Source organism: Scyliorhinus torazame, chromosome 29 (assembly GCF_047496885.1).
Source record: "Scyliorhinus torazame isolate Kashiwa2021f chromosome 29, sScyTor2.1, whole genome shotgun sequence".
Lineage (NCBI taxonomy): Eukaryota > Metazoa > Chordata > Chondrichthyes > Carcharhiniformes > Scyliorhinidae > Scyliorhinus > Scyliorhinus torazame.
This window is the reverse complement of record NC_092735.1, coordinates 25,507,691-25,531,231: the sequence shown is the minus strand read 5'-3', so window position 1 is coordinate 25,531,231 and position 23,541 is coordinate 25,507,691. Positions and strand designations below refer to the sequence as shown.

The 23,541-nt window shown below is 52.1% G+C and overlaps 1 long non-coding RNA gene across 1 annotated transcript in view; it reads right to left on the bottom strand.

The window, feature by feature from the left end:
- LOC140403953 (uncharacterized) overlaps positions 1-23,541 on the bottom strand; it is a 141,092-nt gene that overhangs the window by 71,148 nt on the left and 46,403 nt on the right. Inside the window, exon 2 of the long non-coding RNA XR_011938442.1 lies at positions 18,971-19,135. This is a non-coding gene — a long non-coding RNA (uncharacterized lncRNA). The remainder of the gene's footprint in view (positions 1-18,970; positions 19,136-23,541) is intronic.

The window sequence follows — 23,541 nt, the reverse complement described above, 5'->3', positions numbered from 1 at the left end:
CTTCTCTTGGGGTGTAGTCTTGTTGCTAACCACCCTGTCCATACCTCTCATAATTTTGTAGACCTCAATCAGGTCCCCCCTCAACCTCCGTCTTTCCCACGAAAACAATCCTTATCTACTGAACCTTTCTTCATAGCTAGCACCCTCCATACCAGGCAACATCCTGGTGAACCTCCTCTACACCCTCTCTAAAGCATCCACATCCTTCTGGTAATGTGGCGACCAGAACTGCACGCAGTATTCCAAATGTGGCCTAACCAAAGTCCTATACAACTATAACATGACCTGATGACTCTTGTACTCAATACACCGTCCGATGAAGGCAAGCATGCTGTATGCCTTCTTGACCACTCTATCGGCCTGCGTTGCCACCTTCAGGGTACAATGGACCTGAACTCCCGGATCTCTCTGTACATCAATTTTCCCCAGGACTCTTCCATTGACCGTATAGTCCGCTCTTGAATTAGATCTTCCAAAATCACCTCGCATTTGCCTGGATTGAACTCCATCTGCCATTTCTCTGCCCAACTCTCCAATCTATCGATATTTTGCTGTATTCTCTGACAGTCCTTCTCACTATCTGCAACTCCACCAATCTTAGTATCATCTGCAAACTTGCTAATCAGACCAACTATACCTTCGTCCAGATCATTTATGTATATCACAAACTACAGTGGTCTGAGCACGGATCCCTGTGGAACACCACTAGTCACCTTTCTCCATTTAGAGACACTCCTTTCCACCACTACTCTGTCTCCTGTTGCCCAGCCAGTTCTTTATCCATCTAGCTGGTACACCCCGAACCTCATACGACTTTAGTTTTTCCATCAACCTGCCATGGGAAACTTTATCAAACGCCTTACTGAAGTCCATGTATATGACATCTACAGCCCTTCCCTCATCAATTAACTTTGTCACTTCCTCAAAGAATTCTATTAGGTTTGTAAGACATGACCTTCCCTGCACAAAACCATGCTGCCTATCACTGATAAGTCTATTTTCTTCCAAATGTGAATAGATCCTATCCCTCAGTATCTTCTCCAACAGTTTGCCTACCACTGACGTCAAGCTCACAGGTGTATTATTCTCTGGATTATCCCTGCTACCCTTTTTAAACAAAGGGACAACATTAGCAATTCTCCAGTCCTCCGGGACCTCACCCGTGCTCAAGGATGCTGCAAAGATATCTGTTAAGGCCCCAGCTATTTCGTCCCTCGCTTCCCTCAGTAACCTGGGATAGATCCCATCTGGACCTGGGGACTTGTCCACCTTAATGCCTTTTAGAATACCCAAAACTTCCCCTTTCCTTATGCCGACTTGACCTAGAGTATTTAAACATCCATCCCTAGCCTCAACATCCGTCATGTCCCTCTCCTTGGTGAATGCCGATGCAAAGCACTCATTAAGAATCTCACCCATTTCCTCTGACTCCACACATAAATTCCCTCTTTTGTCTTTGAGTGGGCCAATCCTTTCTCTAGTTACCCTCTTGCTCCTTATATACGAATCAAAGGCTTTGGGATTTTCCTTAACCCAGTTAGCCAAAGATATTTCATGACCCCTTTTAGCCCTCTTCATTGCACGTTTGAGATTTGTCCTACTTTCCTGCGATTCCTCCAAAGCTTCATCAGTTTTAAGTCGCCTAGATCTTATGTATGCTTCCTTTTTCATCTTAGCTAGTCTCACAATTCCACCCGTCATCCATGGTTCCCTAATCTTGCCATTTCTATCCCTCATTTTCACAGGGACATGTCTGTCCTGCACTCTAATCAACCTTTCCTTAAAAGACTCCTACATTTCAAATGTGGATTTACCCTTAAACAGCTGCTCCGAATCCACATTCCCTAGCTCCTGCCGTATTTTGTTATACTTGGCCTTTCCCCAATTTTGCACTCTTCCTTTAGGACCATTCTCGTCTTTCTCCATGAGTATTCTAAAACTTACGGAATTGTGATCACTCTTCCCAAAGTAATCACCGACTGAAACTTGAACTAACTGGCCGGGATCATTCTTCAATACCAGGTCCAGTATGGCCCCTTCCCGAGTTGGACTATTTACATACTGCTGTAAAAAACTCTCCTGGATGCTCCTTACAAATTCTGCTCCATCTACGCCTCCAACACTACATGAGTCCCATTCAATGTTGGGGAAGTTAAAATCTCCCATCACGACCACCCTATTGCTCCTATATTTTTCTATAATCTGTCTTCATATTTGTACCTCTACTTCACGCTTGCTTTTTGGAGGCCTGTAGTAAAGTCCAAACAATGTTACTGCACCCTTCCTATTTCTTAGCTCTACCCATATTGCCTCAGTGCTCGAATCCTCCATCGTGCCCTCCTTAATCACAGCTGTGATATCATCTCTGACCAGTAATGCAACTCCTCCACCCCTTTTACCTCCCTCTCTATCCCTCCTGAAGCATCTATACCCTGGGATATTTAGTTGCCAGTCTTGCCCTTCCCTCAACCAAGTCTAAGTCATACCAATAGCATCATATTCCCAGGTACTAATCCAAGCCCTAAGTTCATCTGCTTTACCTGCTACACTTCTCGCATTGAAACAAATGCACCTCAGACCACCTGTCCCTTTGCGTTCATCATCTCTTCCCTGTCTACTCTTTCCCTTAGTCACATTGAGTTTATTATCTAGTACCTTACTGGCTTTAGTTGCTGCCTCTTTACTGATCTCTAACTTCCTAATCTGGTTCCCATCCCCCTGCCACATTAGTTTAAAACCTCCCCAAGTGTTAGTAAAAGCACCCCCTAGGACATTGGTTCCAGTCCTGCCCAGGTGTAGACCATCCGATTTGTAATGGTCCCACCGCCCCCAGAACTGGTTCCAATGTCCCAAAAATATGAACCCCTTCCACCTGCACCATCTCTCAAGCCATGTATTCATTCTGACTATTCTTGAATTTCTACTCTGATTGTCTCGTGGCACTGGTAGCAATCCTGAGATTACTACCTTTGAGGTCCTACTTTTAAACTTATTTTCTAACTCCCGTAATTCTGATTGTAGGACCTCATCCTGTTTTTTTGCCTATATCGTTGGTGCCTATATGCACCACGACAACTGGCTGTTCACCCTCCCCCTTCACAATGTCCTGCAGCTGATCTGAGACATCCCTGACCCGTTCACCCGGGAGGCAACATACCATTCGGGAGTCTCGTTTTCGACTACAGAAACGCCTGTCTACTCCCCTTACGATTGAATCCCCGAGGACTATAGCACTGCCAGTCTTTTTCCCGCCCTTCTGTGCAGCAGAGCCAGCCACGGTGCCATGAGCCTGGCTACTACTGCCTTCCCCTGGTGAGTCATCTCCCCCAACAGTGTCCAAAGCGGTATACCTGTTTTGGAGGGAGATGACCGCAGGGGACACCTGCACGGCCTTCCTGCTCTTTCTCTGGCTTTTGGTCACCCATTCCCGGTCTCCCTCATCAATCCTAATCTGCGGTGTGACCAACTCACTGAACGTGCTATCTACGACCTCCTCAGCATCGCGGATGCTCCAAAGTGAGTCCATCCGCAGCTCCAGAACCGTCATACGGTCTAACAGGAGCTGCAGCTGGACACAGTTCCCACGCATGAAGGAGTCAAGGGCATCGGCCGCGTCCCTGCACTCCCACATTGTGCACGAGGAGCATAACACGGGTCTGGGATCTCCTGCCATTTTTACACTTTACCTTAACTGATTACAAATATAATATCAAATAATGAATAAATGAAAGGAATAAAGATATTACTTACCAATCACAATACTTACCAACATACGAAGAGTTAAATTTCTCCCAGCTACTGCCAATTGGAGCACTTTCCTTACCAGCCAATCAGGTCACTGCTTTGCTGTGATGTCACTCTTCAAGGTAAATTTTTAAAGAGGAAAACTTACCTTCCTGACACACACCTGGCCACTGCTCCGGCCGAAAATCTGAAGGCCGCTTCTCCGGCAGCTGTGACTCCGCCGCTCTCTTCGCACTCTTTAATCCTGTGTCCCCGGCGCTCTCCTCGCGCTCTTTCACTGTGTCCCCGCCGCTCTCCTCGCGCTCTTTCACTGTGTCCCCGCCGCTCTCCCCGCGCTCTTTTATCCTGTGCCCCCGCCGCTCTCCTGGCGCTCTTTCACTGTGTCCCCGCCGCTCTCCTCGTGCTCTTGCACTGTGTCCCCGACTCTCACCTCGCGCTCTTTCACTGTGTCCCTGCCGCTCTCCTCGCGCTCTTTCACTGTGTCCCTGCCGCTCTCCTGGCGCTCTTTCACTGTGTCCCCGTCGCTCTCCTCGTGCTCTTGCACTGTGTCCCCGACGCTCACCTCGCGCTCTTTCACTGTGTCCCCGCCACTCTCCTCGCGCTCTTTCACTGTGTCCCCGCCACTCTCCTCGCGCTCTTTTATCCTGTGCCCCCGCCGCTTTCCTCGCGCTCTTTCACTGTGTCCCCGCCACTCTCCTCGCGCTCTTTCACTGTGTCCCCGCCGCTCTCCTCGTGCTCTTGCACTGTGTCCCTGCCGCTCTCCTCGCGCTCTTTCACGGTGTCCCCGCCGCTCTCCTCGCGCTCTTTCACTGTGTCCCTGCCGCTATTTAAATGTGTCCCTGCCGCTCTCCTCGCGCTCTTTCACTGTGTCCCTGCCACTCTCCTCGCGTTCTTTCACTGTGTCCCTGCCGCTCTCCTCGCGCTCTTTCACTGTGTCCCTGCCGCTCTCCTCGCGTTCTTTCACTGTGTCCCTGCCGCTCTCCTCGCGCTCTTTCACTGTGTCCCCGCCGCTCTCCTCGCACTCTTTCACTGTGTCCCTGCCGCTCTCCTCGCGCTCTTTCACTGTGTCCCTGCCACTCTCCTCGCGTTCTTTCACTGTGTCCCTGCCGCTCTCCTCGCGCTCTTTCACTGTGTCCCTGCCGCTCTCCTCGCGTTCTTTCACTGTGTCCCTGCCGCTCTCCTCGCGCTCTTTCACTGTGTCCCTGCCGCTCTCCTCGCGCTCTTTCACGGTGTCCCCGCCGCTCGCCTCGCGCTCTTTCACTGTGTCCCCACCGCTCTCCTCGCGCTCTTTCACTGTGTCCCTGCCGCTCTCCTGGCGCTCTTTCACTGTGTCCCCGCCGCTCTCCTCGTGCTCTTGCACTGTGTCCCCGACGCTCACCTCGCGCTCTTTCACTGTGTCCCCGCCACTCTCCTCGCGCTCTTTCACTGTGTCCCCGCCACTCTCCTCGCGCTCTTTTATCCTGTGCCCCCGCCGCTTTCCTCGCGCTCTTTCACTGTGTCCCCGCCACTCTCCTCGCGCTCTTTCACTGTGTCCCCGCCGCTCTCCTCGTGCTCTTGCACTGTGTCCCTGCCGCTCTCCTCGCGCTCTTTCACTGTGTCCCCGCCGCTCTCCTCGCGCTCTTTCACTGTGTCCCTGCCGCTCTCCTCGCGTTCTTTCACTGTGTCCCTGCCGCTCTCCTCGCGCTCTTTCACTGTGTCCCCGCCGCTCTCCTCGCACTCTTTCACTGTGTCCCTGCCACTCTCCTCGCGTTCTTTCACTGTGTCCCTGCCGCTCTCCTCGCGCTCTTTCACTGTGTCCCTGCCGCTCTCCTCGCGTTCTTTCACTGTGTCCCTGCCGCTCTCCTCGCGCTCTTTCACTGTGTCCCTGCCGCTCTCCTCGCGCTCTTTCACTGTGTCCCCGCCGCTCGCCTCGCGCTCTTTCACTGTGTCCCCACCGCTCTCCTCGCGCTCTTTTCTCCTGTGTCCCTGCCGCTCTCCTCGCGCTCTTGCACTGTGTCTCCGCCGCTCTCCTGGCGCTCTGTGTCCCCGCCGCTCTCCTCGCGCTCTTTCACTTTGTTCCTGCAGCTCTCCTCGCGCTCTTTCACTGTGTCCCTGCCGCTCTCCTCGCGCTCTTTCACTGGGTCGCCGCTGCTCTCCTCGCGCTCTTTAATCCTGTGTCCCCGCTGCTCTCCCTGCGCTCTTTCACTGTGTCCCCGCCGCTCTCCTCGCGCTCTTTTATCCTGTGTCCCCGCCGCTCTTCTCACGCTCTTTCACTGTATCGGCGCCGCTCTCCTCGCGATCTTTTATCCTGTGTCCCTGCCGCTCTACTCGCGCTCTTTCACTGTGTCGCTGCCGCTCTCCTCGCGCTCTTTTATCCTGTGTCCCCGCCGCTCTTTCACTGTGTCCCCGCCGCTCTCCCCGCGCTCTTTTGTTCTATGTCCCTGCCGCTCTCCTCGCGCTCTTTCACTGTGTCCCCGCCGCTCTCCTCGCGCTCTTTCACTGAGTCCCCGCCGCTCTCCCTGCGCTCGTTTATCCTGTGTCCCCGCCGCTCTCCTCGCGCTCTTTCACTGTGTCCCCACCGCTCTCCTCGCGCTCTTTTCTCCTGTGTCCCTGCCGCTCGCCTCGCGCTCTTTCACTGTGTCTCCGCTGCTCTCCTGGTGCTCTTTCACTGTGTCCCCGCCACTCTCCTCGCGCTCTTTCACTTTGTTCCTGCAGCTCTCCTCGCGCTCTTTCACTGTGTCCCTGCCGCTCTCCTCGCGCTCTTTCACTGTGTCCCTGCCGCTCTCCTCGCGTTCTTTCACTGTGTCCCCGCCGCTCTCCTCGCACTCTTTCACTGAGTCTCCGCCGCTCTCCTCGGGGTGGAGTCTTCGCTCGGGGTGGAGTCTTCGCTCGGACTGGAAGTAAAGAAAAACAGTCTGTTCACTTCTATGCTGGACAGATGGTTAATAACTCAGTCTTCGTTAGACTGTATGTTGGTTAGCCGTGCCAAGTATTGGTCGGTTATGGGGATTGGCATCTAAAATGTTCTCTATTTTAGCCATGTACTGAGCAGAGGCCACATATCTTTTCAGTTCCCCTATCGGAGGTAGATGTTCCCCTTAAAGGCCTGGAGGTAGAGTGCCTCCTACATTAAAGGGCAATTGAGCGTGGCCAATCTGGTTCACTAATGTCCTTTAGGGAAGGAAGTCTGTCGTCCTTACCTGGTCTGGCCTACAATGTAGGGACACAGGGAAAGAGCGCGAGGAGAGCTGCAGGAACAAAGTGAAAGAGCGCGAGGAGAGCGGCGGGGACACAGTCTGGACTCCAGGTCCACGGCAATGTGGTTGACTATTAAAGTGTCCAACCTCGCGCATGGATGGGAAAGGACCCGAGGCATTTTCCTGAATTGTAGAGGAAAGGAGTCCTGGGCAATACTTACCCCTCAACCAATGTGGCCAGCTGTCAGTTGAGCTGGGGTCTTATCACATTGTTGTTTGCGATAGTATTCCATAGTATCCCTACAGTGCAGAAAGAGGCCATTTGGCCCATTGAATCAGCACCAACCCTTCGAAAGAGCACTCTGCGTAGATCCACTTCCCCACCCTTTCCCCGTAACCCCCCCGCATTAATCATGGTCAGTCCACCTAACCTGTACATCTTTGGACTGTGGGAGAAAACCGCAGCACCCGGAGGAAACCCACGCAGACACAGGGAGAAGGTGCAACTCCACACCGACAGTGACCCAAGGCCAGAATCCAGTCCGGGTCCCTGTGGCCTTGAGGCAATAGTGCTACCCACTGTGCCGCCGACATTTATAGATTTGAACCCGGGACCTCTCGCATTCTAACACACTGAAAACCCCTAAGCGAGAATCTTTCTGCAGACCCCGAGCTTTCTGTAAACAAATTGGCTGCTGCATTTCCTACATCAGTGCATGCCCTTCAAATGTGCTTCATTGTTTGTCAAGCAATTTGCAACATGGAGCAGGACGGAAAATAAACACATGTTCTTTCTCTCTCGGTGAGACACAGAAATTTGCAAGAAGTCCTTGAGGAGAGAAATTAACAGTGTCACAAATGGTGGTTTAATTTGACAGTCAATGTGCCTTTCAAAGTCCTCTCCCCCATTCATCCCTTTTGAAACACAGCAGGATGTGTGTGTGGGTGGGTGTCGGCGGACGTGTGATTTTCAGGTCCCGTCCTCTTTCAAAGACAGAAAAAGCTTTCAGGCCACAGCATCAGTCAGCAGAGTAAGAGACTGAGCAACACAGAGTCTGGACCAGTACTGGATTGGCGATTGGGAAGTAAATACTATTATTTCACAGCCAGGTAACACAGAGAGGGGAATTTTACAGCCTTTCCCTCAGTCTGCTGATGTGACTGCTGCACCTTCCTGTCATGTCAGGATCATAAAACTATGCCTTTTTGTTTTTAAACAGGTACCCAAGAAGTTAGAATTTGTACATCGCATTTAACATATGTTTCTGACATGCTTGAATGAAATCCACCTGCTCTGACAAGTAATTGCAGCTGTCAAGGGGTTTAAAGAAATAAAGTTACGTTGTAACTTTTGACTCTTCTCTTGAAGTTGGCGATAGTTACTGGGCTGCAGCAGCCTTTGCTTATCAGTGCCTTGCTTAACGTGTCAGCTGTGTCTCAGTTGGTAACACTCTCATCTCTTAGACACGTGGACGGGATTCTCCGTTGACCGACGTCGGGATCGGGAAAAGCAATTGGGTGGAGAATAGCGCGAGGCGAAAATCGTGGCCAGTGCCGGGCGTCCGACAGATTGCCATGCTCCGGGTCCTCGACAGTGGCATCAATGCATTCTACTCCGCACATAGAGTAAATGCCATTCGCATATCATTAGCGGGCCTGAGCCGGTGTTCTCTGGGGTGACCAGGATATGATCCGTGGGGTCGGGCTGACCCGCCACAGAACCAAGGCATCCAGGCACGGACCGCCATTTCCGCGGCCTGCAAGGCAGCCACCTTGCTGCGCACCCCACTGACCGCCCTCCATGGCCCGCGGTTGGGCAGAGTGACACCGGCCGTATGGGTGCTCCCAACACAACAGCACCCCCCCCACCCCCCGGCATACCACCCCCCACCCTACCACCCCGCACACCACCCCCACTCCACCAATTTGCACCCCGCAAGTTGTCCGCTACCCGCCGGCTGGGCATCACGCGGCCCACCCGAAGAGCAATGCCTGCAGTAATCCCATATATGGGCGCTGGATGGGAATCAGCAGAGGGTACAGCTGGCATGGATAGCTCCAGCCAATGGCACCCCTGGCAGCAGGGACGGGCGCCAGGGCCGACCAAAGACGGGGTTAGGGGTGCTGAGAGCAGAGTGCCGGGGGAATGGCCAGTTAGGGCATGGGGATGGGGGGAGGTGGGGGGCAGCAGCTGCAGTGCAGGCTGGGGTAACTGTGCAGCTGGTGTACCTGGTTGGGACGGGGGTACGCAACATGTTAACATGTCTGCCTTTCACCCACTGCAGACAATGGACTTTGGAATCCAACCACGAATGGTGGCCTTCATCCTGGCCGCCACAGCCATGGAGATGCTCTGAGGTTCCATGTGGGAGGAATCCGATGCGCTGTGGTGTTCCAGCACCTCCTCTGCGGGAGTCACCGGCACGGGCCCCATTATCTGCTCCTCGCCCGGGGTGCCCGATGGCCCTGGGCTACCGCGATGGGGGTTCAACCGGAGCAAACCCCGCCACATCGTTGCATGTGAGCTGGCCATTCCATCACATGGTCCCATCAACCCCTGGGGTGGCAGAAGTGCAGCCGGGGGAAGGGAGGAGTGGCGGGGAGTATGTGGTGGAGGTGGAGAGGGATGTGGGCGGGGCTCCCGGGCAGTGAGTGCTGACTGAAATGGGGTCCCTACTCCGTGGGATGGGGGTGGAACCAGAGCAAACCCCGAGGATCCCCCACCACCTGGCACTGCCAGTCCTGGAATCGTGCTCCCGTCTCGACCAGGGTCTCAATGCTCATGCCCATGGAGCACAGTGAGTGGACCACCTCCCTCTGGGCCAGTGCCACATCAGCCAGTGACTGTGCCACCACCCTCTGGGACAGTGCCACATCAGCCAGTGACTGTGCCACCTCCCTCTGGGCCAGTGCCACATCAGCCAGTTACTGTGCCACCTCCCTCTGGGACAGTGCCACATCAGCCAGTAACTGTGCCACCTCCCTCTGGGACCGTGCCACATTAGCCAGTGACTGTGCCACCACCCTCTGGGACAGGAGCACATCAGCCAGTGACTGTGCCACCTCCCTCTGGGACAGGAGCACATGAGCCAGTGACTGTGCCTCCTCCTTCTGGGACAGGAGCACATGAGCCAGTGACTGTGCCACCTCCCTCCGGGTCTGTGTCACATCAGCCAGTGACTGTGCCACCACCCTCTGGGTCTGTGTCACATCAGCCAGTGACTGTGCCACCTCCCTCTGCGTCTGTGTCACATCAGCCAGTGACTGTGCCACCTCCCTCTGGGTCAGTGCCACATCAGCCAGTGACTGTGCCACCTCCCTCTGGGTCTGTGTCACATCAGCCACCGACTGTGCCACCTCCCTCTGGGACATAGCCACATCAGACAGTGACTGTGCCACCTCCCTCTGGGACCGTGCCACATTAGCCAGTGACTGTGCCACCACCCTCTGGGACAGGAGCACATCAGCCAGTGACTGTGGCTCCTCCTTCTGGGACAGTAACTGTGCCACCTCCCTCTGGGTCAGTGCCACATCAGCCAGTGACTGTGCCACCTCCCTCTGGGACAGTGCCACATCAGCCAGTGACTGTGCCACCACGCCAGCGACTGTGCCACCTCCCTCTGGGTCTGTGTCACATCAGCCAGTGACTGTGCCACCTCCCTCTGGGTCTGTGTCACATCAGCCAGCGACTGTGCCACCTCCCTCTGGGACATAGCCACATCAGACAGTGACTGTGCCACCTCCCTCTGGGACCGTGCCACATTAGCCAGTGACTGTGCCACCACCCTCTGGGACAGGAGCACATGAGCCAGTGACTGTGGCTCCTCCTTCTGGGACATAGCCACATCAGACAGTGACTGTGCCACCTCCCTCTGGGTCTGTGTCACATCAGCCAGTGACTGTGCCACCTCCCTCTGGGACAGTGCCACATCAGCCAGTGACTGTGCCACCACGCCAGCGACTGTGCCACCTCCCTCTGGGTCTGTGTCACATCAGCCAGTGACTGTGCCACCTCCCTCTCGGTCTCTGTCACATCAGCCAGTGACGGTGCCACCACCCTCTGGGTCTGTGTCATATCAGCCAGTGACTGTGCCACCTCCCTCTGGGACAGTGTCACATCAACCAGCGACTGTGCCACCTCCCTCTGGGTCAGTGTCACATCAGCCAGTGACTGTGCCACCTCCCTCTGCGTCTGTGTCACATGAGCCAGTGACTGTGCCTCCTCCTTCTGGGACAGTGACTGTGCCACCTCCATCTGGGTCTGTGTCACATCAGCCAGCGACTGTGCCACCTTCCTCTGGGTCAGTGCCACATCAGCCAGTGACTGTGCCACCTCCCTCTGGGACAGTGCCACATCAGCCAGTGACTGTGCCACCACCCTCTGCGTCTGTGTCACATCAGCCAGTGACTGTGCCACCTCCCTCTGGGTCAGTGCCACATCAGCCAGTGACTGTGCCACCTCCCTCTGGGTCTGTGTCACATCAGCCAGTGACTGTGCCACCTCCCTCTCGGTCTCTGTCACATCAGCCAGTGACTAAACCACCTCCCTCTGGGACAGTGTCACATCAGCCAGCGACTGTGCCACCTCCCTCTGGGTCAGTGCCACATCAGCCAGTGACTGTGCCACCTCCCTCTGGGACAGTGCCACATCAGACAGTGACTGTGCCTCCTCCCTCTGGGTCTGTGTCACATCAGCCAGTGACTAAACCACCTCCCTCTGGGACAGTGTCACATCAGCCAGCGACTGTGCCACCTCCCTCTGGGTCAGTGCCACATCAGGAGTGACTGTGCCACCTCCCTCTGGGACAGTGCCACATCAGCCAGTGACTGTGCCACCTCCCTCTGGGACAGTGTCACATCAGCCAGTGACTGTGCCACCTCCCTCTGGGGTAGTGTCACATCAGCCAGTGACTGTGTCTCCACCCTCTGCATCTATGTCACATCAGCCAGCGACTGTGCCACCATCCTCTGGGTCTGTGTCACATCAGCCAGTGACTGTGCCACCTCCCTCTGGGACAGTGTCACATCAACCATCGACTGTGCCACCTCCCTCTGGATCAGTGTCACATCAGCCAGTGACTGTGCCACCTCCCTCAGGGACAGTGTCACATCAGCCAGCGACTGTGCCACCTCCCTCTGGGTCTGTGTCACATCAGCCAGTGACTGTGCCACCTCCCTCTGGGACAGTGCCACATCAGCCAGTGACTGTGCCTCCTCCCTCTGGGACAGTGTCACATCAGCCAGCGACTGTGCCACCTCCCTCTGTGTCTGTGACACATCAGCCAGTGACTGTGCCACCTCCCTCTGGGTCTGTGTCACATCAGCCAGTGACTGTGCCACCACCCTCTGGGTCTGTGTCACATCAGCCAGTGACTGTGCCACCTCCCTCTGGGACAGTGCCACATCAGCCAGTGACTGTGCCACCTCCCTCTGGGGCAGTGCCACATCAGCCAGTGACTGTGCCACCTCCCTCAGGGACAGTGTCACATCAGCCAGCGACTGTGCCACCTCCCTCTGGGTCAATGTCACATCAGCCAGTGACTGTGCCACCTCCCTCTGGGACAGTGTCACATCAGCCAGCGACTGTGCCACCTCCCTCTGGGTCAGTGCCACATCAGCCAGTGACTGTGCCACCTCCCTCTGGGACAGTGCCACATCAGCCAGTGACTGTGCCTCCTTCCTCTGGGACATTGTCACATCAGCAAGCGACTGTGCCACCTCCCTCTGGGTCTGTGTCACATCAGCCAGTGACTGTGCCACCTCCCTCTGGGTCTGTGTCACATCAGCCAGTGACTGTGCCACCTCCCTCTGGGTCTGTGTCACATCAGCCAGTGACTGTGCCACCACCCTCTGGGTCTGTGTCACATCAGCCAGTGACTGTGCCACCTCCCTCTGGGACAGTGTCACATCAACCAGCGACTGTGCCACCTCCCTCTGGGTCAGTGTCACATCAGCCAGTGACTGTGCCACCTCCCTCAGGGACAGTGTCACATCAGCCAGCGACTGTGCCACCTCCCTCTGGGTCAGTGTCACATCAGCCAGTGACTGTGCCACCTCCCTCTGGGACAGTGCCACATCAGACAGTGACTGTGCCTCCTCCCTCTGGGTCTGTGTCACATCAGCCAGTGACTAAACCACCTCCCTCTGGGACAGTGTCACATCAGCCAGCGACTGTGCCACCTCCCTCTGGGTCAGTGCCACATCAGCCAGTGACTGTGCCACCTCCCTCTGGGACAGTGCCACATCAGCCAGTGACTGTGTCTCCACCCTCTGCATCTATGTCACATCAGCCAGTGACTGTGCCACCTCCCTCTGGGTCTGTGTCACATCAGCCAGTGACTGTGCCACCTCCCTCTGGGACAGTGTCACATCAACCATCGACTGTGCCACCTCCCTCTGGGTCTGTGTCACATCAGCCAGTGACTGTGCCACCTCCCTCTGGGACAGTGCCACATCAGCCAGTGACTGTGCCTCCTCCCTCTGGGACAGTGTCACATCAGCCAGCGACTGTGCCACCTCCCTCTGGGTCTGTGACACATCAGCCAGTGACTGTGCCACCTCCCTCTGGGTCTGTGTCACATCAGCCAGTGACTGTGCCACCTCCCTCTGGGACAGTGTCACATCAACCATCGACTGTGCCACCTCCCTCTGGGTCTGTGTCACATCAGCCAGTGACTGTGCCACCTCCCTCTGGGACAGTGCCACATCAGCCAGTGACTGTGCCTCCTCCCTCTGGGACAGTGTCACATCAGCCAGCGACTGTGCCACCTCCCTCTGGGTCTGTGACACATCAGCCAGTGACTGTGCCACCTCCCTCTGGGTCTGTGTCACATCAGCCAGTGACTGTGCCACCTCCCTCTGTGCGTGGCTCAGGTCAGCCAGAATCCAGGAAAAATCCACTGATGCCCTCAGCCATGACCCATTGTTACTGCACGGTAGCACAGTGGTTAGCACTGTTGCTTCACAGCTCCAGGGTCCCAGATTCGATTCCCGGCTTGGGTCACTGTCTGTGTGGAGCCCGCACATTCTTCCCGTGTTTGCATGGGTTTCCTCCGGGTGCTCCGGTTTCCTCCCACAGTCCAAAGACGTGCAGGTTAGATGGATTGGCCGTGATAAATTGCCCTTACTGACCAAAAAAGGAAAGGTGGGGTTACTAGCAGAGGGTGGCGGTGTGGGTTTAAGTCAGGTGCAGTTTCCAAGGGCCGGTGCAGACTCGAAGGGCCGGATGGCCCCTTTCTGCACTGTAAATTCTATGATATGACTGGATCAAGCTCTGGAGAGCCGCTGCAATATCCAGGTGGCCCTGGTACGTGACATCTGTGGCGAGAGAACAGAGCTAACGTTTCGAGTCAGGGTGACTCTTTATTCAAACATTGACCAAGTCATCCAGACTCGAAATGCAGGTGACCAAAAGCTTGGGCAAAGAGAAAGGTTTAAAGACTGAATGGAAGGAGGGCAGAGTTGAAGAGGTGTCGGCAGGGAATTCCAGAGCTCGAGGCCTCAGCAACCGAAGGCACAGCTCCCAATGGCAGAGTGATTAAAATTGGGAATTCACACGAGGCTGAAATTAGAGGAGCACAGATATCTCGGAGGGTTGTGGAGTCGGAGAAGATTACAAAGAAACGAAGGGGTGAGCTCATGAAAGGATTTAAAGACAAGGGAGAGATTATTAAAATCAGGGTGTTGCTTGACTGGGAACTGTGGTGTTCTTTGTGTTGCTTATTTCAGGATGTTTGGCGTAGTGTTCACAAAGACCACAAAATATCTTGAACTTAAACAAAGCTATAAATTATTAACACTACTAACTTGGGTTTGACACGTACTCCTAAAAGAATACACAGTTGATTAATAACATTTAACTACATTCATCTACAGCTAATCTTAATTCTGATATAAACTATGATCTGCTCCCACTTACGCTCTCTATACTGTGACTGACGAGCTGATCCTGCACACTCTCTCCCCAAGGCTTAGCAACACTGCCTACACAGTTGTAACTGTAGCTCCCTCTAGTGACTGCTCAAACACTTCATTAACCCTTGCAGTTTTTAGTTATATTAATACCCATGATGTGGAGATGCCGTTGTTGGACTGGGGTGGGTACATTAAGAAGTCTTACAATACCAAGTTAAAGTCCAACAGGTTTGTTTCGAATCACTAGCTTTCAGTGATGTTAGTGCTCATCGTAATGTTTTATTTTCACACGGGGGTTCACAGTGAATCGCAGGAGCTGGCCAGCACTTAACTGATGAAGGAGCTGCACTCCTAAAGCTAGTGATTCGAACCAAACCTGTGAGCTCATGCGCCGCCCGGCAAAGTCAGTTTCGCGGCAGGTAGCGGGGCACCAAAGGCCTTTCCCGCCAGCTGGCGGGGCGGAAATCATTCCGGCTCGGGCCTAGCCCTTCAAGGTGAGGGCTCGGCCCCTCAAGATGCGGAGACTTCCGCGATACCGGACTGATTTGCGCCGTTTTTCGCGCCGGTCGGCGGATATCGCGCCGATATCGAAGAATCCCGCCCCATGATCCCCAAATATTCTGACCCGACAACCACCGCCCACAAAACTTTTCCAGGACCAAGAAACCAATTCTGGAATACATCTGGAGGACTGCGAAGAAAAAGAAAATTCCTTTGCCCTCGGCCTCTCAAACCGTCATGGGTCTACCCCACCTATCCGCTCCATAAACCCCCACATTTCCTTCACAGCCTCCAAATTTTCCAAATGTTCCTGCTCCGATGTCCCTGTAATCAAAACATTGCCTAAGTAGACAGCGACACGCGGTAAACCTCTCAAGATGCCCTCCATGATGCGTTGAAAAATAGCGCAGGCAGAGGATACCCCAAAGGGCAACCGTGTATATTCATACAGGCCCCGTTGTGTATTAATAGTTACATATGGACGGGGGGGCAGGGTCCAGCTCCAACTGTAGGTAGGCGTGACTCATATCTAATTTTGTGAACGAGACTCGGCCTGCAAGCTTCACGTAAAGATCCTCTATGCGAGGCATTGGATATCGGTCGAGCCGGGAAGCCGTAAGTTTATAGCCGTAAGTTCACTGGAAGATTATAGTCGCCGCACAAGCGAACTGTGGCATCTGGCATCATTACAGGTACAATTGGCGCTGCCCAGTCAGCGAAACGGACGGGCCTGATAATACCCAAGGACTCCAAACGAGTGAGCTCCCCTTCTACCTTTTCGAGCAAGGCGTAAGGTACCGGGCGCGCCGGGAAATAGCGCGGCGTGGCTCCTGGTTCGACTTGGCTACGGGCTACGGCCCCTTTTATTTTCCCCAAACCGGGCTGGATTACATCTGGGTACCGTCCTTGTACCTCCGTCAACCCTCCAGAACCTGTTTGGAGGATGTGCTACCACTGCAGCCACAAATGGCGCAACCAGTTCCGACCCAACAGGCTGGGCCCATGGCCGCGCACCACGATAAGTGGGAAACACCCCTCCTGGCGTCCATAAACAACAGGAGTCATCGTAGTTCCTGCATTGCCCAATGGTTCCCCCGTGTAGATGGCCAACCTGGCCTGTGAGTCGGTTAATGTAAGGGTCTGTATACCCTGCTTGATGTGGTCGAATGTCCTCTGGGCGATCGCGGAGACCGCTGCGCCAGTGTAAAACTCCATCTCAAGCGGGTGACCATTGACCAGTACTGTCACCTTGGTGGGGGCCACACGGGGAGCTGCCACACAATGCAGCTGCAGGCAGTCGTCCTCCGTCTCCACATCCTCGGTAGTAGTCACCCCAGGTTCATCCAAATGGAAGGTACAGCCCCTGGCTGGCCCCAGTTTCTGTCGGAACGATGGCGCCTCTGACACTCCCAGGACCGGCGTGCACAATGGGGTCGGCACCCACAAGTCCGACACTGACATGGCTCCTCATCCATTGGTTCTGGCGTTGATCCGGACGCCGCCCCCCCCAAGGTACCGCAGGAGTGCGGGGGGACGTTTTCGGACAGAAGGGGTTGCACCCCAAGGCGTGCACCTCCATTCCCTGCAGCTCCTGCACTCCACATTCTGCGCTCTCTTGGGACAATACTATTTGAATAGCCTGTTGAAAAGTCAATGTTGGCTCAGCTGACAACTTTCTCTGGGCGGCCGCATTGTTAATACCGCAAACTAAACGGTCGGGTAACATTTCTGACAAGGTCTCACCATAGTCACAGTATTCCGCAATCCTGTGTAGCCTGGATAGAAACTCTGCAAGGGATTCTCCTGGGGTCCTCTCAGCAGTACTGAACCGGTAACGCTGGACTATCGTGGACGAGCTTGGGTTAAAATAAGTTCACTAAGTTCACAAGTTCATCAAACGTCTTGGTGTCCGGCGCAGCTGGGTACATAAGGCTCCTAATCACCCCAAACGTATGCGGGCCGCAGGCAGTGAGCAAAATGACCACCTGGCGCTCGTTTTCAGTGATGTTTGCCCGGAAATAGTAACGCATCCGTTGTGCGTACTGGTTCCAGCTTTCCAGCGCAGCATCAAAAACATCCAAACATCGATACAGAGGCGTGGTGTAACAGAAAACAAACTTCCAACCTGTATCCAACAAAAATCCAGGGAGGTGGCTTCAGCAGTGTAGACAGCTATCCACTTTAACCCTCGTCACCAGTTTTGTGAGGCCACGAAGAATCCAGCACGAGTTGAAGGATAGAAAGAAATACCATTTATTTACAATAACATATATATATACAACAGCAGCAGCAACTCCCTTGCTGCTCACTCCTCTCGAGCTGGTTCCAAACTGGCCAGCTCTATTTATGCAGGGCATTTGCTAATGATTTCTCCGCCCTCCTCATTGGGGAATCTTATACTCCCAAAGGATTATGGGATTGCCATTAGTCCCCAGCCAGAGGTATGCAGGCAGGTTATAACATTTATGTTGACACACTTTCCACCTGTGTAACTCCCCACAAGGCAAAAAGGACCAAAACTATTCCACCTCAAGCAGGAATCATCTCATGTGCGACCACCCACTCCATGGCCATCTCCGGAAGTCCAACATCTCCTAATCTCACCCAAGTCTAAATCTCACTGTCTCGCTCTCTTATTTTCTTCTTTTCTCTTTGACAAGGCGGAGTTCAAATCGCTCCTTTAGTGGTCATACTTTGTCCAATAATTGTCCCATGAAGCACCTTGGGACTTATTATGTTACAGGTGTATAAGTTATTGATGTTAATGTACCACCAAGGACAGTGGTGATGATGAAGATTGGAAATTAGATCTGTATTGTGTTAAAACTTTTGAGCAATGATTTGATATGCAATTAATGATTTGCTCCCATCACGCGTACATCCAAAATTATTAAATGTTTTAAAGATGTAAACTTGTTGTGTTTAGGTGTTTGTGTTTTTATATACACATATATATATATATATAGATGTGTGTGTGCAGGGAGTAACTGCTTTAACAATGGGGTACACTGTGGATTGTTTGGGGTTAAATGTTGCCACAACCCAGAAACTGGAGCAGTGGCTGATTCCGTGAGCACACGGTATTTTTACATTTAATTTTCCAAATGAGTTGAAATCCACGTAAAGAATTTCGACTCACTTTGCAGGAGTTCTTAAACGTTCTCAGATTCCAGCACATCCTCCCCGTGTTTGTGTGGGGTTCGCCCCCACAACCAAAAGATGTGCAAGCTGGGTGGATTGGCAACGCTAAATTGCCCCTTAATTAGAAAAAATGAGTTGGGTACTCTAAATTCAGTTTAAAAAATCTTCACTCATAATGCTTTCCCTGAGCGTTTTGCATTTCGAACCCAGGCCTGGTTCTCCAAATGACACTTTTAAACAAAGCTTCTGTTCCACTTTTAACAGTGAACCCAGTCCTGGATTTCACACCAACTCCTTTCGGATTTCTTTGTCTCGACATCTGTGCAAACTACTCACTATTGTTTTAACTCTTGATTCCCAGACTGTATGAAAATGCCATTAGACATTTGTTTCACCTTTGAACGCGAATGTTCCACATTAAATCTGTTTACTGCAATTGTCTCTTTAACTCAGAACACTTTGTTTACTCTTCCTTGAATTCTTTTGAACAATACCTTGGTCTCCAATCCCTTAGCTCTAGTCGTCTTTCTGTCTCCATTCCCTGGTTTTCTGGACTGAAACTTGTACTTCGGGAAGTATGCCTCTGTACAGCTCCTGTCCTGTCCAGTCTTTCTTCTGGCAGAGTTAAGAGATGTTCAATCCCCCGAACAGACCATTACCTGGTGAGGTTAACCAACATAAAGTCTTAGAAAGACAACACATTTATTTATTAACCACCTGTCCGGTATAGAAGTGAACAGTCTGTCTTTCTTTATTTGAGTTTGTCTGAAAATTTCTAAACTGGGCTCCAGAGGGTTTAAAATTCATGTCTGTGTTAATCGCTAACCATTAACATTGGGTTCAGAGGCAAGGATTTAATATGAATAATCTCAAAAATCTGACATCTAAATATATCGATATATAAGATTGACTCCATCACTTATTTTATGTATGATGGCTTTGGTTATTGTGGGTTTCAATTAACTTTGAACCGGGAGTTAAGCAGCTACCATAGCTCTGGCCATGGCTCATCCTGTCTCTCTTAGTGAGTCTGTCTTTTGCCAGATTTCCAGGCTCCAAATGTTATCCAGTGACTCTGCTGACAGAGTGTGGGGATCTCAGGCCAGGCAGGGTCAGTTTCGCCTGCTATAATCATCCAAACAATGTAGGGGTTCTCTACCTCCCTCACTGTAGGGGGCCGAATGGTAACCTTCTGCACTGTCTGATTCTATATTCTACGGAATGGCAGAGCAGTCTTGAAGGACCACATGGTCTACTTCTGCTCCTATTTTTTATAATGTGGAGATGCCGATGTTGGACTGGTGTGAGCACAGTAAGAAGTCTTACAACTCCAGGTTAAAGTCCAACAGGTTTGTTTCGATGTCACTAGCTTTCAGAGCGCTGCTCCTTCCTCAGGTGAATGAAGAGGTATGCTCCAGAAACATATATATAGACAAATTCAAAGACGCCAGACAATGCTTGGAATGTGAGCAATAGCAGGTGATTAAATCTTTACAGATCCAGAGATGGGGTAACCCCAGGTTAAAGAGGTGTGAATTGTATCAAGCCAGGACAGTTGGTAGGATTTCGCAGGCCAGTTGGTGGGGGATGAATGTAATGCGACATGAATCCCAGGTCCCGGTTGAGGCCCGGAATTTGGCTATAAGTTTCTGCTCGGCGATTCTGCGTTGTCGCGCGTCCTGAAGGCCGCCTTGCAGAACGCTTACCTGGAGATCAGAGGCTGAATGCCCTTGACTGCTGAAGTGTTCCCCGACTGGAAGGGAACATCCCTGCCTGGTGATTGTCGCACGATGTCCGTTCATTCGTTGTCGCAGCGTCTGCATGGTCTCGCCAATGTACCACGCTTCGGGACATCCTTTCCTGCAGCGATTGAGGTAGACAACATTGGCCGAGTCCCATGTCAGGGCAGGGTAGAGTTCATTCAAACATATCAGAAACATTGGCTTTCGAATATCACACGTGACCACCGAAGAATATCTGCCACCTGCAATTGAGACTGGTGGGCAGTTAATCCACCTTCCCGTCACCTGGGTTTATTCCACCTGATCACAAGACTGGTCCAGCTGGATGGATTATCTCAATGGGGCATTGGCAGTCCCGATTTAACGGGTTATTTTAACACAAACACTTACAATTCTAACGCGACCACTGGCAATGGTTGCAACTCTCTCCCACCTGCTCCTTTCCGCCCAGCAACAGCCTCACCTTCAAATACATCACTGCCGCGCTCCCCTGTACCATTTCTGTCATCGGGATTATTGGCAATGCGACTTTGCTGAGGATCACCACAAGGTACATCCACTTCCCTCGAGCCCGCATTCCCCACCTTCAGCTCTCCCAGACGATCAATCGCCGCATTCACCTCACTCCTGATCAATTCTCTCATCCCTTGCCAGCTGGAACCATTGCCGGCTGGAAACAGTGACCCGGATCCGAAAGCTTACTTTGAAGGAAGGTCTGCTTAACAATAACCATCTGAAACAAAGTCTTACTTATTATTTTCAACCCTCCCCTCTCCTCAGTGATCGTCTGTCTTGTGTGCGTGTGTAGAAGGTGGGGGAACGTTAAAGTGGGAATGAGGAATTCGGTAACAGTTCACCAGTTGTGTTTGCTGCATATTTCATTGCATAGTTCTTGTTATAAATAAGAAATAATTGTGGTTAATTTTACAAACCTAGTGACTGTAATGATGGGGCATCAAAGGGCCAAAGACTTTGGGTATTTTTCCAAGAATATTTGATTAATTCAATTGTGTTGCAACTCGAGTCAAGTGGGGACCTCGTCCTAGCCCAGCATGTTATAACAATACAGAGTAAAGATTCCTCGACACTGTCCTATCAAACACTGCTGGTCAGGTACAGCACAGGGTTAGATACAGAATAAAGCTCCTTCTACACTGTCCTATCAAACACTCCCAGGACAGGTACAACACGGGGTCAGATACAGAGTAAAGCTCCCTCTACACTGTCCCCATCAAACACTCCCAGGACAGGTACAGCATGGGGTTAGAGACAGAGTAAAGCTCCCTCTGCACTATCCTATCAAACACTTCCAGGACAGGTACAGCACGGAGTTAGATACAGAATAAAGCTCCCTCTGCACTGTCCTATCAAACACTCCCAGGACAGGTACAGCACAGGGTTAGAGACAGAGTAAATCTCCCCATACACTGTCCCTACCAAACACTCCCAGGACAAGTACGGCACGGGGTTTGATACAGAGTAAAGCTCACTCTGCACTGTCCTATCAAACACTCCCAGGGCTGGTACACCATCGGAGTTTGATACAGAGAAAAGATCCCTCTACATTGTCCCCATCAAACACTCCTGAGACAGATACAGCACGGGGTTAGATACTGAGTAAAGCTCACTCTGCACTGTCCTATCAAACACTCCCAGGGCAGGTATATATATCATCGGGGTTAGATACACAGTAAAGCTCCATCTACACTGTCCGCATCAAACACTCCCAGGAAAGGTACAACACTGGGTTAGATACCGGGTAAAGCTCCCTCTGCACTGTCCTATCAAACACTTCCAAGACAGGTACAGCAATGTGTTAGATAAACAGTAAAGCTCCCTCTGAACTGTCCCATCGATATGGGTTGAACTGTCCCATCGATATGGGTTGAACTGTCCCATCGATATGGGTTAACTACAGCCTCTGACAAGTGCTACTTTTTTTCCATTTTTCATGCTGGTTACATGTGAGGTGTCACCTGTTTGATTGAGAATTTAGTATTATGGATTTAATAATAATGATAATCACTTATTGTCACAAGTAGGCTTCAATGAAGTTACTGTGAAAAGCCCCTAGTCGCCACATTCCGGCGCTGTCCAGGGAGGCTGGAACGGGAATTGAACCCACGCTGCTAGCCTTGTTCTGCATTACAAGCCAGCTGTCTTAATCCTAAAGCTGGTTTAGCACAGTGGGTTATGTGCTGTGCGCTCGCAGTTGCCAGGGAATTATTACTGACATTGGAGTTGAATATTGTCGACGTTTAGCAATCACAAAGCAGCGATCACACGGTGGTGACCATGATGGGGTTCATAAGGATATCTAAAGCTTAACGCAGGCAGGAAAGGTGGTCATTCTAGGTGGCTCAACTGCGCCCTCCAATGGTCAGTTACAGATTAGCAATGTGGTTCAATTTGCCTTGAATAAGGTTTGTCGGCATTCATGCCCAAAGAGAGTGGGGACAGGCTAAAATCTGTCTGCTTGTCATCTCTATGGTTGTCTGTGTTGTGTTCTCTATTTTGCCTCACCTGGATAGCTCGGATGCGTAGTGTTGAATAAAGAACACAAAGCTTTGTTAAGAAGCAAAACTATAAATTTATTATACTACTAACTAAGGTTCGATCACATTCCTAAAGTAGGTTTCTCTATTAATCTATACTATCTCTAACTAGCAGATTTTCTCAAGTAAACTGCTCTCTCGCTCTCGTGCCTCACTATCTTATGCCGCTCTCTCCTAACTCCCAGAATCCCTGAAGTCACATGATACATATGTGACTGTTCTCTGAGGGCGGCATGTGGCGCAGTGGTTAGCGCCGGTGCTAAGGCGCTGAGGACCCGGGTTCGAATCCCGGCCCTGGGTCACTGTCCGTGTGCAGTGTTCACGTTCTCCCTGTGCCTGCGTGGGTTTCACCCCCACAACCCAAAGATGTACAGGGTAGGTGAATTGGCCACGCTAAATTGCCCCTTAATTGGGAAAAAAATAATTGTGTACTCTGAAAAAATGACTGTTCTATGGTTCCCTCTAGTGGTAAGAAGCATTATCATTAACTTGTTAATACTTTACATCCCAGTCAATATACATATCATTACAGTCTGCAATGATTATTTCTGTCTGTCCCCGTCCGTCTATTATCCACTGGCTTTCGGATTAGGGGCAAAATTCTCCTACCCGCCGCATTTCTGCCCCGACCGGCCGGCGGGAGTCTCCGTAACACCGGCTGGTCAATGGGGTTTCCCATTGTGGGGCAGCCCCATGCCGTCGGGAAACCCCCGGGCGCCGGCAAAACGGAGACTCCCGCCGGCGGAGAATGACGCCCAAGGTGTTAAT